This window comes from Chiloscyllium plagiosum, unplaced genomic scaffold (assembly GCF_037043375.1).
Source record: "Chiloscyllium plagiosum isolate Xiang-an unplaced genomic scaffold, Cpla_swu_hap1 HiC_scaffold_13, whole genome shotgun sequence".
NCBI classification, from domain to species: Eukaryota; Metazoa; Chordata; class Chondrichthyes; order Orectolobiformes; family Hemiscylliidae; genus Chiloscyllium; species Chiloscyllium plagiosum.
The window spans coordinates 108,242,198-108,264,112 of NW_028270151.1; the positions used below are offsets into that span (position 1 = coordinate 108,242,198).

General features: G+C 46.1%; 1 long non-coding RNA gene across 1 annotated transcript; it reads left to right on the forward strand.

The window, feature by feature from the left end:
* Positions 1 to 1,910: 1,910 nt before the first annotated feature.
* LOC148148407 (uncharacterized) lies at positions 1,911 to 21,674 on the forward strand. The gene is made up of 3 exons (XR_015759064.1): positions 1,911 to 2,004; positions 15,075 to 15,182; positions 21,535 to 21,674. It is a non-coding gene; the product is annotated as an uncharacterized LOC148148407 (long non-coding RNA).
* Positions 21,675 to 21,915: the final 241 nt, after the last annotated feature.

Here is a 21,915-nt window from a genome sequence, read left to right on the forward strand (position 1 = left end):
CAGAGAGGGATGTGGGTCTAGTGGGGGATTGTTGTCCAAACATCACTGCGGTGTACATGGACTGCAACATTTCAGGGAGGCCGTTCACCACCACTTTCTCCAAGACACATAAAGGTGGCCAATAAATATTGGTCTGGGCAGCAAAGACAACCTCCAGTGAATAAAACCGAGCAGTGACCTCTCCCAGCTGACTGGTTGTGAAGGTATAAACCGCTCGGAAATGCAGCTTGGAAAAAAGAGAAACAAACAGTGACATTTCGCAGCTGCCATCAGAGAGACCTCGCTCTCTGAGCTGCTCACAGCCGGATCAGCTCAGTGAGTTTCAGTCTCTTGAAACATCAATTTTAGACGGTTTTATTATATTAATAGTGAGAAAGGTGAGGGTTTCTTTTTTATGTCTTTCGGTCTGTTGTTTAAATGTTTAAAATATAAAGCATAAGCATTAAGTTATTCTCGGGCGGTACTTTTCGAGCAGTAAGACTGTGCCTTTGTCTTGGTCTGTAGATTGTTAAGGCGGAGACGTGGCCTGTTGTAGAGTGGTGTGCTGTTCCTGTCGGATGGGGGAGATTAGGGAGAGTTTCAATCATCCTGATGATTGTGTCTGCAGGAAGTATGTTTGCAAATCCTATCAGATCACATGGATTGGTGAAGGAGTGATTAAAGGCAGTGAGGAATTGACAGGGGTCAGGGGGTGTGATAGGTGGCAGTCTCAGGATTGCAGGATACTGCAGATACAGTCAGGTAGATGGGTTACCGCCAGGAAAACTAGGAGGGGTAGGTCGGTACTGCAGGAATATCCAGTGGTTATCCCCAGCTCAAACAAGTGTACTGTTTTGGAAAATGTAGGGGGTAATAGATTTTCAGGGGAATATAGCACTGACTGCCAAGTTACTGCAACTGAGACTGGCTCTAACCTAATGTAAGGTATATCCAGTTCCACGCAAACGATGGTGTTAGGGGACACTCTAGTCAGGGGCACAGTCTGCCATTTCTGCAGCTGACAGTGAGACATCAGAATGGGGTGGTGCCTCCCTGACGCTAGGGTCAAGGATGCCTCGGAGAGGGTGCAGAATATTCTCAAAGGGGAGAATAGCCAGTGGGAGGACATTGTACATTGGTACCAATGGCATAGGAAGGGGAAAGCATGGGGTCCTGATGAGCAGGGAGATTTGCTAGTTCCACTCGGGAGGCATTAAACCAGTGAGGGAGTTGGGGTAAACCTAAAGATATAGTGAGAAAAGAGGTATGTCCGAGGCTGGTACTGTTCAGATTAGACTGTCAAGGCAGGCAAGAGCAAGCCACAGAATAAAGTGGGACGGACCAGTTACACTGCATTTATTTCAATGCAAGAGGCCTGACAGGTCAGGCAGGTGGGCTCAGGGTATGGTTTTGAACATGGCACTGGGATATTACAGCAATTACAGAGGCATCACTCAGGGATGGATAGGACTAGCAGCTTAATATTCCAGGGTGTAGATGCGATAGCAAGGGGGCAACAGTACAGGGGGAGTGGCGTCTTTGATTATGGATAACATTACAGCTGGGCTTCGGGAGGATATTCCTGGGAGTACATCCAGGCAAGTTACTTGGGTGGTACTGAGAAATAAGAAAGGGATGACCGTCTGACTGGGATTGTATTATAGACTCTGTCCCAATAGTCAGCGGGGAATTGAGACACAATTTTACCAGGAGACCTCAGTTATCTGTAAGAATAATATGGATGCAATGATAAGGGGTTTTAACTTTACCAACATAGGCTTGGAGTGCTGTAGTGTTAAGGGTTTGGATGGAAAGGTATTTGTTCAGTGTGTACGAGAACGTTTCAGATTCAGTTTGTAGGATATACCTACTAGAGAAGGAACAAAACCTGACCTGTTTTCTTTGTTCATTCACAGGATGAGGCTGTCACTGGCTTGGCCAGCATTTATTGCTTCGTTAAACCAGAGGGCAGTTAAGAATCAACCACGTTGCTATAGGTCTGGAGTCACATGCAGACCAGACCAGGTAAGGATGGCATTTTCCTTTCCTAAAGATCATGAGTGAACCAGATGGGATTTCCCAACAATTGACAATGGATTCATTGTCGTCACAAAATTAATTTTCCAGATATTTATTGAATTCACGTTCCAAAATCTACTGTGATGGAGTTCAAACCCAGGTCCCCAGAACGTTATCTGGATCTCTGGATTAATTGTCTAGCGATAATTTCACTCCGTCATCGCTGCCTCTTAGGAAATGAGGCAGGGTGAGTGACCGAGGTATCAGTGGGGCAGCCCATCAGCACCAAAGATCCCACAGTATTGTGGCTCAGTGGTTAGCGCTGCTTCCTCAGCACCAGGGACCTGGGTTTGATTCCAGCCTCTGGCGACTCTGTGTTGGAGTTGGCACGTTCTCCCCAGTGTCTGTGAGGGTTTCCTTCGGGTGTTCCAGTTTGCTCCCACAGTCCAAAGATGTGTAGGTTAGTTGGATGAACCATGTTAAATTTCCCATAGTGTCCAGATGCAGTAGATGAGGTTTTGGGATGTGCGGAGAAATCTCTGCCTGATGTGAAAAGATCCTTTGGACAGAGGTCAGCGGGACGTGTGGCCGCATGTTTTACATATCCCGTGGCGGCAAGGGAGGGTCAAGGGTGTGGAGCGTGGGTTGGTGGGAGGGTGTGGGCCTAACCAGGGTGTTGCCGAGGGAATGGTCTCCGTGCAACGCAGATAGGGGTGGAGAGGGAAATATGTCTGTGGTGGTGGGATCCGACTTTAGGTAGCAGAAATAACAGAGGTTAATGCACTGTATCTGGAGATTAGTGGGGTGCAAGGTGAAGATTGCAGGGTTATAATCTTATTGTGGTTGAAGTGGTGGGATAAAGGTGGAGGTGCAGGAAGTGGAGGGTATGCATTGGAGGGCATTGTTGATCAAGTGAGAGGGAAATTGTGGTCCTTGAAGTAGGAGGCCTTTCTGGGATGTCCTGGGGTGGAATTGCTCCTCCTGGGAGCAGATATTGCAGAGGCAGAGGAATTGGGAGCACAGGATCACACTTTTATACTTGAGGGAAATCAGGAGAGCAAAAAGAAGACATGAAATAGCTTCAGGCATTGGTTTAAGTAGAATCCAAAGAGATTAAACAAATATATCACAGACAAAAGTTTAACTGGACCAGAGAATAGGACCCCTTAAAGATCAACAAGGCTGTCTATGAAACCACAGGGAATGGGAAAGATATGCAAATATTTCATATCATTTTTTACTGGAGAAGGATATAGAAACTCGAGAGTTTGGAGAAATAAACAGAGATACCTTGAAAAGTGTCCATGTTATAGAGGAGGTGGTACTGGATGTCTTAAATGGCATCAAGGTTGATAAAGTCCTGGGACCTGATCAGGTGTATCCCAGAACTTTCTGGAAATCTAGAAGTGATTGTTGGGCCTCTCCTGAGATATTTGTATCGTTGATAGCGACAAGTGAGGTGCCATTATTTTAAAAAGGTGGTAAGGAGAGGCCATGGAACAAGAGAACAGCGAGCCTGAAGTCTGTGGCAGGCAAGCTGTTGGAAGGGATTCTGAGGGACAAGATATCCATCTATTAGGAAAGGTAAGGAATGATTAGGGAGTGTCGATGTGGCTTTGTACATGCATAATTGTGTCTCACTAACTTGACTGAGTGTTTTGAAGTGACAAAGAAAATTGATTAAGCCAGGCGGTGAACGTTGTTTATATGGACATTCAACAAGGTTCCACAAAGCAGACTGGTTAGCAGGGTTAGATAACACGGAATGCAGGGAGAGCAAGCCATTTGGATACAAAACTGGCTTGAAGGTAGGAGACAGAGGGTGGTGATGGAGGGTTGCTTTGCGGACTGGAGGCCTGTGAGCAGCAGTGTGCTACAAGGATCGATATTGGGTCCTTAAATAATTGACTTGGGTGTGAATGTGTAAGGTATGGTCAGTAGGTTTACAGAAGGCACCAAAATTGGAGGTGTAGTGGACAGTGAAGAAGGTTAGTTCAGAATGCAACAGGATCTTGATCAGATGGGCCAATGGCGCAAGGAATGGCAGATGGAGTTCAATTTAGACAAATGTGAGCTGTTGGATTTCGGAAAGGCAAGTCAGGGCAGGACCTGTACACTTAATGGTAAAGTCCTGGGGAGTGTTGCTGAATAAAGAGACCTTGGAGTCCAGGTTCATAGTTCCTTGAAAGTCGAGTCACAGGTAGGCGGGGTAGTGAATGCAGTGTTTGGTACCCTCCCCGTTATTGGTCAATGCATTGAATGCAGCTGTTGTGACGTCATATTGTGGTTGTACAGGACATTGATTAATGTTCTTCTGGGATTCTGTTTTCAGTTCCAATCTCCCTGTTCTCGGAATGATGTTGTGAAACTTCAAAGGTTTCAGAAAAGGTTTGCAAGGACTTTGCCAGGGTTGGACGGGTTGAGCTATTGGAAAATGCTGAATAGGCTGGGACTATTTTTCCTGGAGAGTTAGAGATTGAGAGGTGACCTTATAAATGTTTATAAAATCATGATGGACCTGGATAAGGTGAGCAGTCAGGAACTTTTTCCCGGGTTCTGTGGGTTCAGAACTAGAGGACACAGGCTTAAGATGAGAGGGAAAAGATTTAAAAGGGATCATTTTTCTCAATGAACAGAGTTATCAGAATCTGGAACATTCCACCTGAAAAGGTGCTAGGATTTGAGTCCATAAGGAGTTTACAGGTTAACATTATGAAGTGGGTGATTGGGACTAAATCTGACAGTTCCTACAAAGAAATGAAGGGCAATTTGGATCAATCTATGCTCCCTCTCAGGCCAAAAAAGACCCTGAGCTCCCGGTTGCCTGCCACTTTAACACACGAGCGTGTTCCCTGGCCAACATCTGTCTCATGCTTAGGTGCAGTGTTCCAGTGAAGCTTGATGCAAGCTGGCAGAACACTCCAGAACATACCAAATGGACCATATTTCAAGGACTGCAATTTCCCCTCTCATGTGGTCAACCCCAATGCCCTCCAGTGTATCTCCTCCACTTCCGACACCACTGCCCTTGAACCCCACCCCTCCAACCCTTAACTCACACACATTGTTATCACATTGCCTGCCATTACACACTACCCACGATTAACCATTAATTGTCTCCGTTGACAGCTATCCCCCACCTACATCACTCAACGATTGGAGCTGCCAAGGACACAAACCTCTGGAATATCCTCCCTAACCCCCTCTGTCCTCCTTTAAGATTGTTGGGCCTCTCCTGAGATATTTGTATCGTTGATAGCGACAGGTGAGGTGCCATTATTTTTAAAAAGGTGGTAAGGAAAAGCCATGGAACAAGAGAACAGTGAGCCTGAAGTCAGTGGCAGGCAAGGTTGTTGGAAGGGATTCTGAGGGACAGGATATACGTGTATTTGGAAATGATTAGGGAGAGTTAAAGTGGCTTTGTTTGTGCAAAATCGTGTCTCACTAACTTGAGTGTATTTTTTTTTTCTTGAAGAAGTGACAAAGATGATTGATGGCAGCCTGTGAACGTTGTCTCCATGGGCATTGAACAGGGTTCCACAAAGCAGACTGGTTAGCAAGGTTAGATAACATGGAATGCTGGGAGAATGAGCCATTTAGATACAAAACTGGCTTGAAGGTAGGAGACAGAGAGTGGTGATGGAGGGTTGCTTTGTGGACTGGAGGCCTGTGAGCAGCAGTGTGCTGCAGGAATGGATATTGGGGCCTTCAATAAATGACTTGGATGTGAATATATGAGATATGGTCAGAAGGCACCAAAATTGGAGGTGTAGTGGGCAGTGTAGAAAGTTAGTTCAGAATACAACAGGATCTTGATCAGATGGGCCATTGGAATGAAAAATGGCAGACTGAGTTCAATTTAGATAAATGTGAGCTGTTGTATTTTGGAAAGGCAAATCAGGACAGGACTTATGCACTTAATGGTAAAGTCCTGGGGAGTGTTGCTGAACAAAGAGACATTGGAGTTCAGGTTCATTGTTCCTTGAAAGTAGAGCCGCAGGTCGGCAGACTAGTGAAGGTGGTGTATGGTATGCTTATATTTATTGGTCAATGCATTGAATACGGAAGCTGGGACGTCATATTGTGACTTGACAGGACATTGATTAAGCCATTTCAGGAATTCTGCTTTCAGTTCGAATATCCCTGTTCTGGGAAGGCTGTTATGAAATTTGAAAGGAGTCAGACAAGATTTGCAAAAACATTGCCAGGGTTGAAGGATTTGGGCTACAGGGAGAGACTGGGGCTATTTTCCCTGAAGAGTCAAAGACAGAGGTGACTTTACGGAGATTTATAAATCATGAGGGGCATGGATACGGTGAACAGCCGGGATCTTTCCCCCCCCCAGGTGAGGTGGGTCCAAAACAAGAGCACATGGGCTTAAGTTGAGAGAGCAAAGATTTAAAAGGAATCTAAGGGGCAACGTTTTCAAGCAGAGTGTGGTGTGTATGTGTGGAATGAGCTGCCAGATGAAGTAGTGGAGGCTGATACCATTACAACATTTGAAAGGTATCCATGAATGGGATGGGTTTTGAGGGATAGGGCCCAATAGCTGGCAAATGGGACTCCAGTAGTTTAGGATTCCGAGTCGGCATGAACGAATTGGACCGAAGGTCTGTTTCTGTGCTGTCCATCTCTATGACACTAATAAATTAAGATGCGTTCCTCTTTTGTGGAGAGCGAGCAGAAGCACAGATAATTGTCCTTGGAGCTGAGACGGTTCAGCAGTGATTTGGACCAGGTGCAGGTTTGTTTCCAAACAATTAATTTGCAGAGAGAGAGGAATTGTTAGCACGATCACAATTTTTCGTGACTACTTTCAGGTAACTGGCAAATAATGCAGAGTGAAAATGGGAACATTATTTCACTCAGTAAGTTCTGCGCACCTGGAATAGGCTGAACGGCAGCTGGACACAGATTCAGCAGGTGTTCTCAAACAGATTTATAATTTTACTTTTTAAGGAAAGACTTCATGGGCTTTGGGCAAGTGAGAGGGGAGTTGGGACAGATTTGCAGCATCTCCAGAGGGAGAGAGTACAGTCCCAATGGGCTGAATAGCCCCCAGCCCCTGTGCTCTGTGATACTGCCCCATTCACTGTGAATGATGAAACTCATCACAGGGCAGAGAGAGAGAGGATTGATCTCAAACAAGTACACTGTTTCGGAAAGCGTCGGAGGTCACCCTCTCAGGGGCATATCGCACTGACAAGCAAGGTACAGGTATAGAGACTGGCTCCAATGTAATGTGAGGTATATGAGGTGCCTGGTGATCGATGGTGATCGGAGATTCTCTGGTATAGGGCACAGACTGCCGTTTCTGCAGCTGACAGTGAGACATCAGAATGGGTGGTACCTCCCTGGTGCCAGGGACAAGGATGTCTCGGAGAGGGAGCAGAGTATTCTCAAAAGGGAGTATGATCAGTGGGAGCTCATTGTACATTAGTACCAATGACATCGGAAGAGGAAAGGATGAGGTTCTGACGAGAGAATATAGCAAATTGTCCTGGAGGATAAAAAGTAGGTCTTCGTGGGTAGCAATATCTGGATTACTCTTTGTGCCACATGCTAGTGAGAGTAGGAACAGCAGGATAGAGCAGATGAATGCGTGGCTAAGGATCTGGTGCAGGGGAGAAGGATTGCCATGTTTGGATCATTGGAATCTCTGCTGGGGTAGAATTGTCGTGCATAAGAAGGATGGATTGTACCTGAATTGGAAGGTGTCTAATATCCAGGCAGGGAGATTTGCTAGTGCTACTCAGGAGGCATTAAACCAGTGAGGGAGTGGGGGGTAAACCTAAAGAGATAGTGAGAGAAGAGGTATGTCTGAGGCTGGTACAGTTGAGAAGTTAGACAGTCAAGGCAGGTAAGGGCAAGGCACAGAATGAGGTGGGACAGAGCTGTTTCACTGCATTTATTTCAGTGCAAGAGGCCCGTCAGGGAAGGCAGATGAGCTGAGGGTATGGTTTTGAACATGGGACTGGGATATCATGGATATTACAGAAACGTGGCTCAGTGATGGATAAGATTGGCAGCTTAATGTTCTAGGGTGCAATGGGAAGGATAGAAAGGGGGACGAGAGGAGGCAGAATGGCGTTTTGGATTAGGGATACCTTTATGGTTGTGCTCAGGGAGGATATTGGGAGTATTTCCAGTGAAGTTACTTGGATAGAATTGGGAAATAAGAAAGGGATGATCACCTTGTTGTGGTTGTCTGCTTGGGTTTCGTCTGGTTGCTCTGGTTTCCTCCCACAGTCCAAAGATGTGTAGGATGGGTGGGTTATCCAGGCTGAATTGCCCATAGTGTTCAGGGATGTGCTGGCCAGGTGGATTGCTCATTGGGATTGCAATGTTATAGGGTTAGGGTAGAAGGCTCTGATGTTCAGTGTGGATGTGATGGGCTGAATGGCCCGCTTCCACGCTGTCTGGATTCTCTGATAATTCTACTAGCTTTAAAATAGTTACAGAAAATAATAGACCAGATCTAATAGGTAGCCTTCTAAATTGGACAATTTCGATGGCACAAGGTAAGAACTTGCAAAATTTGTTTGCGGGAGGTTATTTCCAGGGAAAGGGATGGCTGGACAAAAGAGTAACCAGGCAGAGAATAGCAACCCTCAAAAATCAGTAAGGCTGTCTATGGAACCGCAGGCGGTGGGAGAGATTCTGTAAGTATTTCACATCAGTTTTTACTGAAAAATGATATGGAAGCTAGGGAGTTTGGAGAAATAAATAGTGATAATTTGGCAATTGTTCATATTACAGTGGAGGAGCTACTGGATGTCTTAAAAAGCAGAAAGGTGGATAAATCCCAGGAATCTGAGCAGGTGTATCCCAGAACTTTGTGGGAAGCCAGGGAAGTGATTGCTGGGCCCTTCGCTGAGATATTTGTATCATCAATTGCCACAGACAAGGTGCTGGAAGATGGATGCCATTATTTGAGAAAGTTAAAAATCACACACCAGGTTATAGTCAAACAGGTTTATTTGCAAGTGTGCTTCCAATTAAACCGTTTGGACTATAACCTGGTGTTGTCTGATTTCTAACTTTGTACACCCCAGTCCAACACTGGCATCTCCAAATCATTATTTGAGAAAGGTAGTAAGGAAAAGCCAGGGAACTATAGACCGGTGAGCCTGAAGTCAGTGGCAGGCAAGTTGTTGGAAGGGATTCTCAGGGACAGAATTTACATGTCATTGGAAAGGCAAGAAAAGATTAGGGATAGTCAGCATGGCTTTGTGCATGGAAGTCATTAACTTGGACTTGAAAAAGACACAAGGTTCCACATAACAGGCTGGTTAGCAAGTTCAACACCATAGAATACAGGCGGAACTAGCTATTTGGATACAAAATTGTTTGGAAGATCAAAAGTCATAGATGTACAACACAGAAGCAGAGACCCTTCAGTCCAACCTGTACATGCTGACCAGATATCCCAACGCAATGTAGTCCCACCTGCCTGCACCCGGCCCATATCCTTCCTATTCATATACCCATCAAGATGCCTTATAAATGTTGCATTCGTCCAACCTCCACCACTTCCTCTGGCAATTCATTCCATACACGTACCACCCTCTGTGAAAACGTTGCCCCACAAGTCTCTTTAAAGTCTTTCCCCTCTCACCCTAAACCTATGCCCTCTAGTGCTGGAATCCACCACCCCAGGGAAGAGACTTTGTCTATTTATCCTATCCATGCCCCTCATGATTTTATATACCTCTATAAGCTCACCTCTCAGCTTCCGACGCTCAGGGAAAATAGCCCCAGTCTATTCAAAATCTATTCAACCCCCAGCTGAGCTCAAATCCTCCAATCCTGGTAACTTTCTTGTAAATCTTTTCTGAACCCTTTCAAGTTTCACAACATCCTTCTGATAGGAAGGAGACCAGATTTGTACGCAATATTCCAATAGTGGCCTCACCAATGCCCTGTACAGCCACAACATGACCTCCCAACTCCTGTACTTAATGTTCTAACCATATGCCGCCTTCACTATCCTATCTACCTGTGGCTACACTTTCAAGGAGCTATGAACCAGCACTCCAAGGTCTCTTTGTTCAGTAACACTCCTCAGGACCTTACCATTAAGTGTATAAGTCCTGCTAAGATTTGATTTCCCCAAATGCCACTCCTCAGCCCATTCACTCATCTGATCAAGATCCCGTTGTACTCTGAGGTAATTGTTTTCACTGTCCACTACACCTCCAACTTTGGTGTCATCTCACTAACTATGCCTGCTATGTTCACATCCAAGTCATTCATATAAATGACGAAAAGTAGTGGATCCAGCACCGACCCTTGTGGCACTCCACTGGTCACAGGCCTCCAGTCTGAAAAACAACCCTCCACCACCACCCTCTGTCTTCTGCCTTTGAGCCAGTTCTGGATCCCAATTGGCTAGTTCTCCCTGTATTCCATGAGCTCTAACCTTGCTGATCAGTCAGTGTCTTGGTGGAGGGTGCTTTTAGGACTGGAAGCCTGTGGTGAGCAAAATGCTGTCAGGCTGGGTGCTGGGTCCATTGCTTTTTGTCATTTATATCAGTGATTTCCATGTGAATATAACAGCTATGGTTAGTAGGTTTACAGTAGACACCAAAATTTGAGGTGCAGTGGACAGTAAAGTTACCTCAGAGTACAATGAGACTCCGATCAAATGGGCTGAGGAGTGGCAGATGAAGTTTAATTTTGATAAATGTGAGGTTCTGCATTTTGGAAAAGCAAATCAGGGCCGGACTTCTACACTTAATGGGAAGGTCCTGGGCAGTGTTGCTGAACTAAGAGATCTTGGAGTGCAGGTTCATAGTTCCTTGAAAGTGGAATCATAGATAGGCAGGGTAGTGAAGAAGGTGTTTAGTATTCTTGCCTTTATCGGTCAGTGCATTGAGTACAGGAGTTCTGACGTCATTTTGCGGCTGTACAGGACATTGATTCAGTCACTTCTGGAATTCTGCTTTCAGTCCTGGTCTCCCCACTATCGGAATGATATTGTGAAACTTGAAAGGATTCAGAAAAGATGTGCAAAGATGTTTCCAGGGTTGAGGGATTGAGCTAAAGGGAGAGGCTGAATAGGCTGAAGCTGTTTTCACTGGAGAATCGGATGCTGAGGGGTGACCATAGAGGTTGATAAAATCGTGAGGGGCATGGATAAGGCAAACAGCTAGGGTCTTATTCCTGTTTAGGTGAGTCCAAAACTAGAAAGCACAGGCGTGAGGGAAAAGATTGAAAAGGGATATTAGGGGTAAAGTTTCAAGCTGAACGTGATACGTGTATGGAATAAGCTGCCAGAGAAAGTGTGGACGCTGGTATAGTTACAACATTTAAAACGCATCTCATTGGATATGTGATTGGGAAAGGTTTAGAAGGCTATGGGCCAAGTGCTGGCATATGGGACGAGATTAATTTAGGATATCTGGTCGGCATGGACAATTTGGACTGAAGGGTTTGTTTCTGTGTTGTACATCTCTACGACACTAATAAATTAAAATTAAGGTAGGTTTCTCTTTTATGGAGAGTTAGCAGAAGGTCAGACAATTCTCCTTGGAGCTGAGAAGGTTAAGCAGTGATTTCGACCAGTAGTTGATTTGTTTCCAGGATATTTCATTTATAGAGAGACAGAGTGAGAAATTTTTAACGTCACAATTTTTAATAACTACTTTCAGGTAACTGGCAAATTATGCAGGTTAAAAATGTGAAGATTATTTTACTCACTAAGTTCTGAGCATCTGGAACAGTTTGAAAGACAGCTGAATGCAGATTCAGTAGCTATTGTCAAAACAAATTTGAAATTTAACTTTTTAAGGAAGGATTTGGAAGGCTATGTCCAAATGGGAGGTGAGTTGGAACTGACTGGTACCATCTCCAGAGGGAGAGAGTACAGCCCCAATGGGCTGAATAGCTCCCAGCCCCTGTGCTCTGTGATACTGCCTCATTCACTGTGAATGATGAAGCTCATCACAGGACAGAGCTGTAGAGATGTACAGCATGAAAATACACCCTTTGGTTAAACTGGTCCATGCTGACCAGATATCCCAACCTAATCTAAGTCCCATTTGCCAACACTTGGCTCATATCACTCTGCACCCTTCCTATTCATATACCCATCCAGATGCCAAATGGTATAATTGTACCAACATCCTCCACTTCCCGACAGAAGATTCCATACACGCACCAACCTCGGTGGGAAAAAAAACTGCCCCTCTGATCCATTTTAAATTCTTCCCCTCTCATGTTAAACCTATGCTCTCTCATTCTGGACTCACCCACCCCAGGGAAACGACCTTGTCTATTTTTCCTATCCATGCCCCTCATGATTTTATAAACCTCTATGAGGTCACCCCTCAGCCTCTGATGCACCTGGGAGGATCCCACCACTCAGGTCACAATGGGGCCTGGCTGATTGACACAGCTTCAGACCAATCGGAGAGTTGGCATGATCCTCCAGCCAATGGGAGTGAATGAGGGGTGGGTCCAGCAGGCCAACACATGACCATCAGCTTTGCAGGCGCAGTGTCACTGTGAGGGAGGACTCAGTGAGTGTGAAGGGAGTGGGAGAGAATGCAGAGACTGGGAGAGAGATGGAGTTAGTGTGGACTGGGAGGGTTGATAAACACTGTTTCAGTCTGCTGGACCTGAATTAGATACTCCGGGTAAATTGAAAGAAGTGTGGATGCTGTAAATCACACACAACAACTGAAAGTACTGGAAAAGCTCAGCAGATCTGGCAGCATCTGTGAAGTGAAATCGGTTCGCATTTTGGATTCGGTGACATCCTCAGGAACTGATGCTACTGAGAAAAAAATGTTGGTTTTTATGCAGAAGGTAGGGGTTAAGGAGTAAATGATAGGGGGGGATAGAGTCCAAAGAGAGAGATAGGAGCAGTTGGACAAAGGAGTGGATAACGATCTGAGGGGGAGGGTGAATAGCTGTTTATGGGGACTGTTAGTGGCTAACCATAGGTAGTGTGTAATGCCAGGCTATGTAATAAAAAGGCCTGGTGTGTGGGGTAAGGGGCAAAGACACTAGGACGTGGGAGAGTTCAGGACCTAAAATTATTGAATTTGATGTTGAAGCCAGAGGATTGTAGGGTCCCCGACTGGGAGATGAGCTGGTGTTCTTCCAGCTTGTGTTAAAGTGTGGCGCTGGAAAAGCACAGCAGGTCAGGCAGCATCCAAGGAGCAGGAGAATTGACGTATTGGGCATGTAAGCACTTCATCAGAAATGTGGGAGTTGGGGGAAGAGGGCTGAGAGATAAATGGGGAGGGGTGTTTGGGGTTGGGGGTAAGGGAGCTACGAAGAGACTAGGTAGATGTAGATGGGGTAGTGGTGAGAGGGTGGAATGGATAATTGTGAAGGAAGATGGACAGGTGGGACAGTTCAAGAGGCCAGTGCCGAGTTGGAGGGTTGAATCTGTGATAAGGTGGGGGAGAGGAGATGAGGAAACCTTGATGCCGTGTGGTTGAAAGGTTCCAAGGTGGAAGATGAGGTGTTCTTCCTCCAGGCGTCGGGTGGCTTGGATTTGGGGGTGGAGGACACCCAGGACTTGCATGTCCTTGGCAGCGTGGCGGCGGAGGTGATGTAGCTGAAGTGGTCGGCCACAAGGTGGTGGGGTTGGTTGGTGCATGTGTCCCAGAAATATTCCCTGAAATATTCCACAAGTTGGCGTCCTGACTCCCCAGTGTAGAGGAGACCACATTGAGAGCAAAGGACACAATAGTTGAGGTGTTTGGGTGGGCAGGGAAATTTCTGCTGGATGTGGGAGGATCCTTTGGTGCCTTGGATGGAGGTGTGGGCACAGGTTTTACACTACTTGCAGTGGCAAGCAAAGGTGCTGGGAGTGGAGGATGGGTTGGTGGGGAGCGTGGACCTAACGAGGAAGTCACAGAGGGAATGGTCTCTGTGGAATGCTGAAAGGGGAGGGAAGGGAAACATATCTCTGGTGGGGTCTGATTGTAGGTGGTGGAAATGGCAGAGGATGATGTGTTGTATCTGGGTGGAAGGTGAGGAGTGTGGGGATCCCATCCTTGTTGGGGTTGGAAGGGTGGGGTTCAAAGGCAGTGGTGTGAGAAGCGGAGGAGATACACTGGAGGGCATTGTTGACCACATGGGAGGGGAAATTGCAGTCCTTGAAATAGGAGACCATTTGGTATGTTCTGGAGTGTTCTGCCAGCTTGTATCAAGCTTCACTGGAACACTGCAGTAAGCATGAGACAGATGTTGGACAGGGAACAGTCTTGTGTGTTAAAGTGACAGGCAACTTGAAGCTCCGGGACCTTTTCGCAGCCACAATGTAACTCATCAGTCACCATTTCCACCACAGCCACTGAGATGCTACCAGGTTCCTGTCTCCTCCAGTAACAGCTTTCCACCCTCCCACCAGATCGTTATTCACTCCTTTGTCTTTCCAAATGTTCCTGTCTCTCTTTGCACTCTGTCCCCACCTATTATTTACTCTTTAACCCCTATCTCCTGTAGTCCAAAGATGTGCAAGTTCGGTGAATTGGCCCAGCTAAATTTCCCGTAGTGTTCAGGAATGTGCATTAGTCCGGGGAAATGGAGAGTAATAGGGAGGGGAATGGGTCTGAGTGAGATGAACTTCGGAAGGTGGGTGTGTAATTGTTGGGCCGAAGAGCCCGTTTCCACGCTATAGGGATTCTACTTTTCCCAGCTGTCTTTGGTTCTGCTGAAGGGTCACAGAACCCGTGATGACCCTTGGTGTTTGCAGGAGGCGGAAAGGGGAGAGTGGCAGCAGAAACCGGATGAGATGTATCAGTGTAGACTGGGAGGGTTTAGTCATACTCTGTGCAGGTCGTTAATCTGAATTAGAAACTCTTGGTCCCATGTTTGCAGCAAAGGGGAAAACAGCTGTGGGCCTCAGGCAGTGAGCGGTCCTGGGTTATGGCCGCCATCTATATTTGGGGCAAGGTACAGCAAGGCGCATGCACATGTCCTCTTTTCGGGGGGGGGGGGGGCGGGGTGATTTCAAGAGGAGTGTTTACACATCAAACACATACCAAGAGAAGTGTTCGCCTTCACTATTCACCTTGCACTGATTGTGAGCTTTGTTTTGCGAATTCATTTTCTAGGATATTAATTGAGAATAATTGAGACTGGGATCTCAAAAACAAGTTTCTACAGTCAGCGGAGTCATCAGGATCTGAATATCATTGGCATTTAACTGTGGAACGAGAAAGGTTTGTTCAGTCTGGGAAAATATCACCAATAGTTTTGTCAAGCAAAAAGCAGAAAGATGTTCAAGTTCATGGTCAGATCACCCTTTGGGTATGTGTTCAATTCTTGGCCCTGCAGCTGTGGAAGGAGGTAGTGGCCTGAGAGAGAGCACAGATTTATCCAAATGCCAGATTTAGTCCCAGTCACCCACTTCATGATGTTAACCTGTAAACTCCCTACTTCCAATTCCCTGCAAGCTTCTCATTGAATTTCCTTGTGGACTCAAATTCCAGCACCATTTCAGGTGGAACGTTCCAGATTCTGACAACTGTCTGTTCATCCAGAAACTGCTGAAGTCCATGTTGACTCTGGGGTTACAAAGGGCTGAACTGAAAGATGAGATGCTGTTCCTGAGCTCCCATTGAGATGCATTAGAACAGTGTAGAAGGCTGAGGGCAGTGTAGGTATGAGCAGACATTGAAAATGACAGGGCTGTACTGAGAGTGCTGCTTGGCTCAATGAGAGTGTTTTGGAGTTGGGTGTAAACAGAGTGAGGTGAGACTGGGAGAAGGTGAAGCTGAAACTCAAGTTTAGTTCAGGCCATTCAGTAATTCACGTGGTCCCAATGGGAACAGCCAATTTCTCAGTGATACCTGCGGAGTATTTAAGTTTTTAAAGTATGACATATCTGCTGAAGTAAAGGTTTTTTTTATTATAATGTACATGTTTGAAGTGAAGGAAGGTTGCTCACTCGTTTAAATTTTCTCAATGGGAGTAACGAGATGAATGTAGAGAGATGTTGTGATAGGGCACCTCAGACCCGTGGTGTGGTCCTCTTGTACAATGTGGGAAATAAGGGACGCTTCCAGTGTGCCTGGCGGCTATGTGTGCTGCAAGTGTGTCCATCTGCAGTTACTGGGAAACTGCTTTTCAGACCTGGAGCTGAGAGTGGACTCACTGTGGAGCATCTGAGAATGTTATGGACAGCATGTTTAGTGAGTTAGTCACACTGCAGGTGAGGGCTACACAGGCAGAAAGGGAATGGGTGACCATCAGATCAAGTAAGAGGTTCAGGAAGGGGGTGCAGAAGTCCCCAGTGGTCATCCCCTTCTCATACAGATACTGTATCCCGCTTGGGATTCTGTAAGGGCGGGAATGGGTGGGGTAGCTTCTCGGGAAATCAGCACCAGCTAGGGTCATGCCACCACAGAGAGCTCCGCTGCACAGAGCGGGAGGAAAGAGAGGAAACACGGCTATAGTGACAGGGGATTCAATGCTCAGGGTTAGGGCGGGCACTGCTGTGACCACAGACATGAATCCAGGATGGTATGTTACCTCCATAAAGCTAGGATCCGCAATATCATGGAGCGGCTGCAGGACTTTCTGGAGCTGGAAGTTAAACAGCCCATGGTGGTGGCACACACAGATACCAACAACATCGCTAAACAGAGGGATGAGGGCCTGAAAGTGAGATATAGGGAGAGCAGAGATGCATTAAAATGTAGCTCCTGAAATGTAATAATGTCAGACTTACTCCCAGTGCCATGTGCTAGTGAGAGCAGGAATAAGAGGGTAGATCAGCTGGATGTGTGGCTGGGGAAATGGTGTACCAGAGAAAGGTTTAGATTCTTCAGGGACTGGGACTGCTTCTGGGTTAGGTGCTTCAGCAAAATGGTGGAAATCTACAATAAGAACATAAATTGCTGGACATCCTCAGCAAGTCTGTCAGCATCTGCAACGGTGACAGATGCAGGAAACATTGCAGCCTTGAAGAAGTGTTTAGATGATCACACCAAGATGTTACACGGAGTGCCAGAACGTGGGACTAGAATAAATAGGCGCTTGATGACCAGCATGGATACGATGGGGCTGGAAAGTTGATGTTTCGGGTCAGGACTATTCATCCGGACTGACAAACTGTCCTGACCCAAAACATTAACTTTCCTGCCCCTCTGATGCTGCCTGACCTGCTGCACTTCCCCAGATCAACATTGTATAAACTCTGACTTCCAGCATCTGCAGCCCTTAACTATCTACACATCCCAGGACTCAGGCTGGTGACCCTCCTTTACTCAATCTCAATAACCAGGCTAGCTCCCCTTGGGAAAGGGGAACAAAGGTACACACAGTACCCCAGGTGTGGTCTCACCAAGGCCCTTCCAGAAAGGGATCCCTGCTCCGGTACTCGAATCCTCTCACTAGGAAGGTCACACATCATTTACATTCTCCACTGCTTCCCACTCCTGCCTGCTTCTGAAAAGAGAGAATCTCGGAGAAACACGGAATAAAATGGGGTCAGAGTCTCTGGTATAAAACTGTTGATCACAATGCCCCCATCTTCTCCATACCGGTCATCAAGCACACGTGCCTGGTGTAATCATCGAAACACTTCTTCCAGGCTGCAATGTTTCCTGCATCTGTCACCATTTCAGATGCTGCCAGACCTGCTGAGGAGCTCCAGCACTTTTTGTTTTCTCTGTTGTAGAGTACTGAAAGGGGGGATTTGTAGTTGAAAAATTCACATTGAACTTCATGTTCAGTTTTGATAGTTACTGGATCCGTGCTGATCTGGATGTCATTGGCCTTTTCATCTGGAAGGAAAGGTGTGCATTCTGCCTGTGAACGAATATTTCAAATGTCAGTGTGGCTGGAAAAAGTACTGAGACAGCGAAGTCCATGTTAGTGTGATGACTGTAGAGAGAGATTTCATTTGGTTTTTGAAAGTCTAAAAAATCATGGCACATTTCCCAGGAACAGTTAAGCCCCAGATTGGTTAATTGTCCTCATACAAAACCATGAAACCAGAAAGACAAAAGGATTCCTGCATCATGGAAAAAGCTATGAAAATGGGATTGTTGTAACGGAGTGAATTATCGATCATGGATTGTAATCCATTGGTGTTGTCACGTCGGTTCCAGTGCCGTGGGGAAAACGCGGGAAATGTGATGGATGCAGTGTAGGTTTCAGTTATTAAACTGGAAAGGTGCAGAAGAAATTTACAAGAATAATGCCAGGTCTCAGGGGTCTGAGTTATAGGGAGAGGTTGGATAAGCGAGGACTTTTTTGTTTAGAGCAGAGGAAACCGAGGGGGAATATATTAAAGAAGTGTATGAGATCATGAGAGGCCTGGGTAAGGTGAATGCACTCAGTCTTTTTCCCAGGGAACTAAGGACTGGAGGGTATCAGTTTAAGGTTAGAGGAGAAAGAATAAAAGGGAACCTGAGGGGCAACTGTTCTACACAGAGGGTGGTATGTATACAGACTGAGCTGCCAGTGGAAGTGGTTGAGGCGGGTCTGTTAACAACATGTAAAAGACATTTGGACAAATACATGGATAGGAAAGTTTCAGAAGCAGATGAGCCAAGTGCAGGGAAATGGGGTTAGCGTGGATGGACATTCTGATCGGCATGGGCCAAAGGGCCTGTCTCTGCTGTAGGATTCTATGACTAAGTGCATTTGCTATTTCTCCCCCTAACTCTGTTGGTATCTTGGGATGTATTCTATCAAGGCAAAGAGACTTGTCTACCTTTAGCTCCATTAGCTTGCCCAGCTCTAACTCTTTCATGATAACGGTTATTTATAGGTCCTCACCTTCCTCAGTCTCCTTATCAATTACCGGCATGTTCTTCGTATCCTCCACTGTGAAGACTGACTGCTGTGTACTCATATACCTGAACCCTGCTGGATAGGTATAACTGGGCACAGAACTCTGAGAGGTCTTCTTTGAGTCTTTATTGATGAGACATGGTAGTTACGTGCAAAATGCCTTCAGACAGCATCAGGTAACTCCCCGCCTGTCCAGTGTACGCCTCCCATTTTTCTACCTTTGTGGTTTGTGACTTTGAATAGAGACTATCTCTCAGGATTATCTCCATGGCAACAGCAGTTAAAAAGTCTTGTTCAGTTCAGCACTTTGTGGTTAAACCATACACCCCTCCCCCACACCCCTGTGGCTCAGTCAGGTATCTGACAGGCAGTTCAGTTTCAGTGGGGCTGTCTGTCAGGATTCTGATGTGGAGGAGCCAGGGTTGGGGTGGGATGGACAAAGTTAAAAACCACACAACACCAGGTTATAGTCCAACAGGTTTATTTGGAAATACAAGTTTTTGGAGTGTGCTGTGATTTGTAACGTGATCAGGATTATCTCTATGGTAACAGTTAAGTGCTTCAACAATTACAGAGGCCATATGTTCCCCACACAATAGGTTCCCCTCCAGCAGTGTAAACTGCTATTCTGGCCCTGGAGATAGCTACTCATTACATTTTATCCCCCAATCCCATCTAGCTTTCTGTTAATCTTTGAAGTTTTTCTAATCTCCTGGTTTCTCCTTGGTCTTTACCAATTTGTATGCCTTCAATTTCAATTTGACAGACTCCATTATTTCCTTAGCAACCCATGGCAGATTACTCCTTTTCCGACAGTCCTTCCTTTTCACTGATATATGTTTTTACTGAGCACTTTGAAAAATTGCTTTGATATTCCTCCACTGTCCGTCAACTGTCCCACCCTAAAGTCTTTGCTTCCAGTCTACATTAGCCAACTCCTGCTTCATCATATTGTAGTCTCCTTTGTTTAAGCACAGGATCTGGATTGGATTTACTCTTCCCGCTTTCCATTTTGTGTTCTAAATTCAACCAGACTTCTCAGGTCTTTTATCAGGTTACGTGGGGAGGCGGTGTTTTGGGTTTCATTGTCAGAGACCTTGGCTTTGTAGTAAAGTATAGGATAGATATTCCCAACAGAGTATTCTGGACGCTGTGAATGTCCTACACAGTCGAACACCATAAATCACTGTGTCCCCTCAGTTTAAAATTGCAAAATCATTATCTCCTACTCGCTTCCTCACTATCTAAGTTTGGAACGCTAATCCACCTGAGTATCCTGCATTTTCTGAAGGTGGTGATTTTTGGATTCAGCTTTCCAGTTATTACCGTAAGAAGATAAGCACTGGGCACAGGAGAAGCAATGCAGCCCTTCGAACCAGCTCCACCATTTAATACAATGATGATTGAGCTCACCTCGCTCTCAGCTGGATTTTCCCGCCTGCGCTCTCTCACCCTTCAACTCATTGCAAATGAAACATCTGTATCTTTTCATTAAGTTTGCTCATTGTCCTGGCATCCACTGCATTTTGAATAGGGAAGTCCACAGATTCACAACACATTGAGATAGGTACATTCTTCTTCATGAGAATAGAATAGAGTCCCTATAGTGCAGAAACAGGGTGTTCATCCATCGAGTCCACACCAACCCTATAGTCAGCATCCCATTTAGACCCATCCATTCCCTGTAACCCTGCATTTCCTGTTGTTAATTGTCTAACTGGCACATGCGTGGACCCTGTGGGCAATTTGGCATGGCCAATCCATCAAACCTGCACATCTTTGGACTGTGGAAAGACACCGGAGCACCCAGAGGAAACCCACGCAGACAGAGGGAGAATGTGTAAACTCCACACAGTCGCCGAAGGCTGGAATCAAACCCGGCTCTCTGACGCTGTGAGGCAGCAGTGCTAGCCACTGAGCCACCTCTCTTAAAATTTGCTGCCCCTTATTAACCTCCCCACCCCGCAATTGGCTGAATGTATATTCCTTACGTCAGAACTCGGGTTGTCTAAGCAGATGTCTCAGTAAAACCCAGTGACAGCCCATATGTCCTGTGTGTCTGAATGGGGATCCAACACCCTCCAGCCCACAATTTTCATTCACTTTCCAGAGGCTTCATGGGGACAACAACTCCCACAATCCCTGAGGCAGGGACCACACGTGTGGGGAAACCCGGCATTGTACATGTACGGAATGTGGGCGTGTTTTGGAGCATTTGTTTTGGGTAACTAGCAGAAAGCATTTCACACTGACTGGCTGGAGAAGGGACGCATCTACTTATAGTATTGATCGGTTGGGGGTGGGGGGGGGGAGGAGGGGTCAATGTGCCATCACACCCGCGTGGAACTAAGTTCCATCCCCAACTCGTTGTAATGCTGGGAATCGACCTATGGGAAACGAGGAAGGATCTGACCCATTCCCCCAGACTGAAGGTTCCTCTTCTGTCCAGGATCTGCCACCTCCCTGTCTGTTTCTTTTTGTTTCATTCTGCTGTTACATTATTGACTTGCAGCAACTGAAGGGAAAGGAAGTGAACCCAGAAAGGGTGCAGAGTCTAACCAGGGGCGGGAAGTGGTGGCATGGATCTGTTTATCAGCAACTCCATGAGAATGGGGAGGGTGTACATTAGGGGGTAGCAGAGTCAGAATGGTGGGAGAGAGTAAGTGGGCTGGAGGGTTACAGCTTTGGGGGAAGAAAGGGGAAAAATATTCCAGAGAAATTAGAATTGTCTGTTCTGAATTTCTAATCTGTACATATTCCTTTATACAGGGTGCTAGATGGTGAAGATTTGCAGACTGAAATCTCAAAATTATGTGCAGATCGTGATTAAGTTAACCAGCATTTGAAGAACCAAAGATAGAGAATCACTCGGCCAAAATCCTGCAACACTCTCCCTCCCAGCATTATCGGTCTATCTGCACCAAATGGACTGTGAATGGTACGAGACATCAGCTCACTACGATCTTCTCAAGGGTAACTAGAGATGGGGTATAAATGCTGGCTGAGCCAGTGATGCCCATATCCTGGAAATGGGTTCTCTCTCTAGTTGCTGAAACGCGGTTGATGTTACTGCAGGATGATGAGGGATGCTGAGTGCACCCACACACCCCCTGCCTACACCCACACAGTAACACAGCAACGTCACTGAAA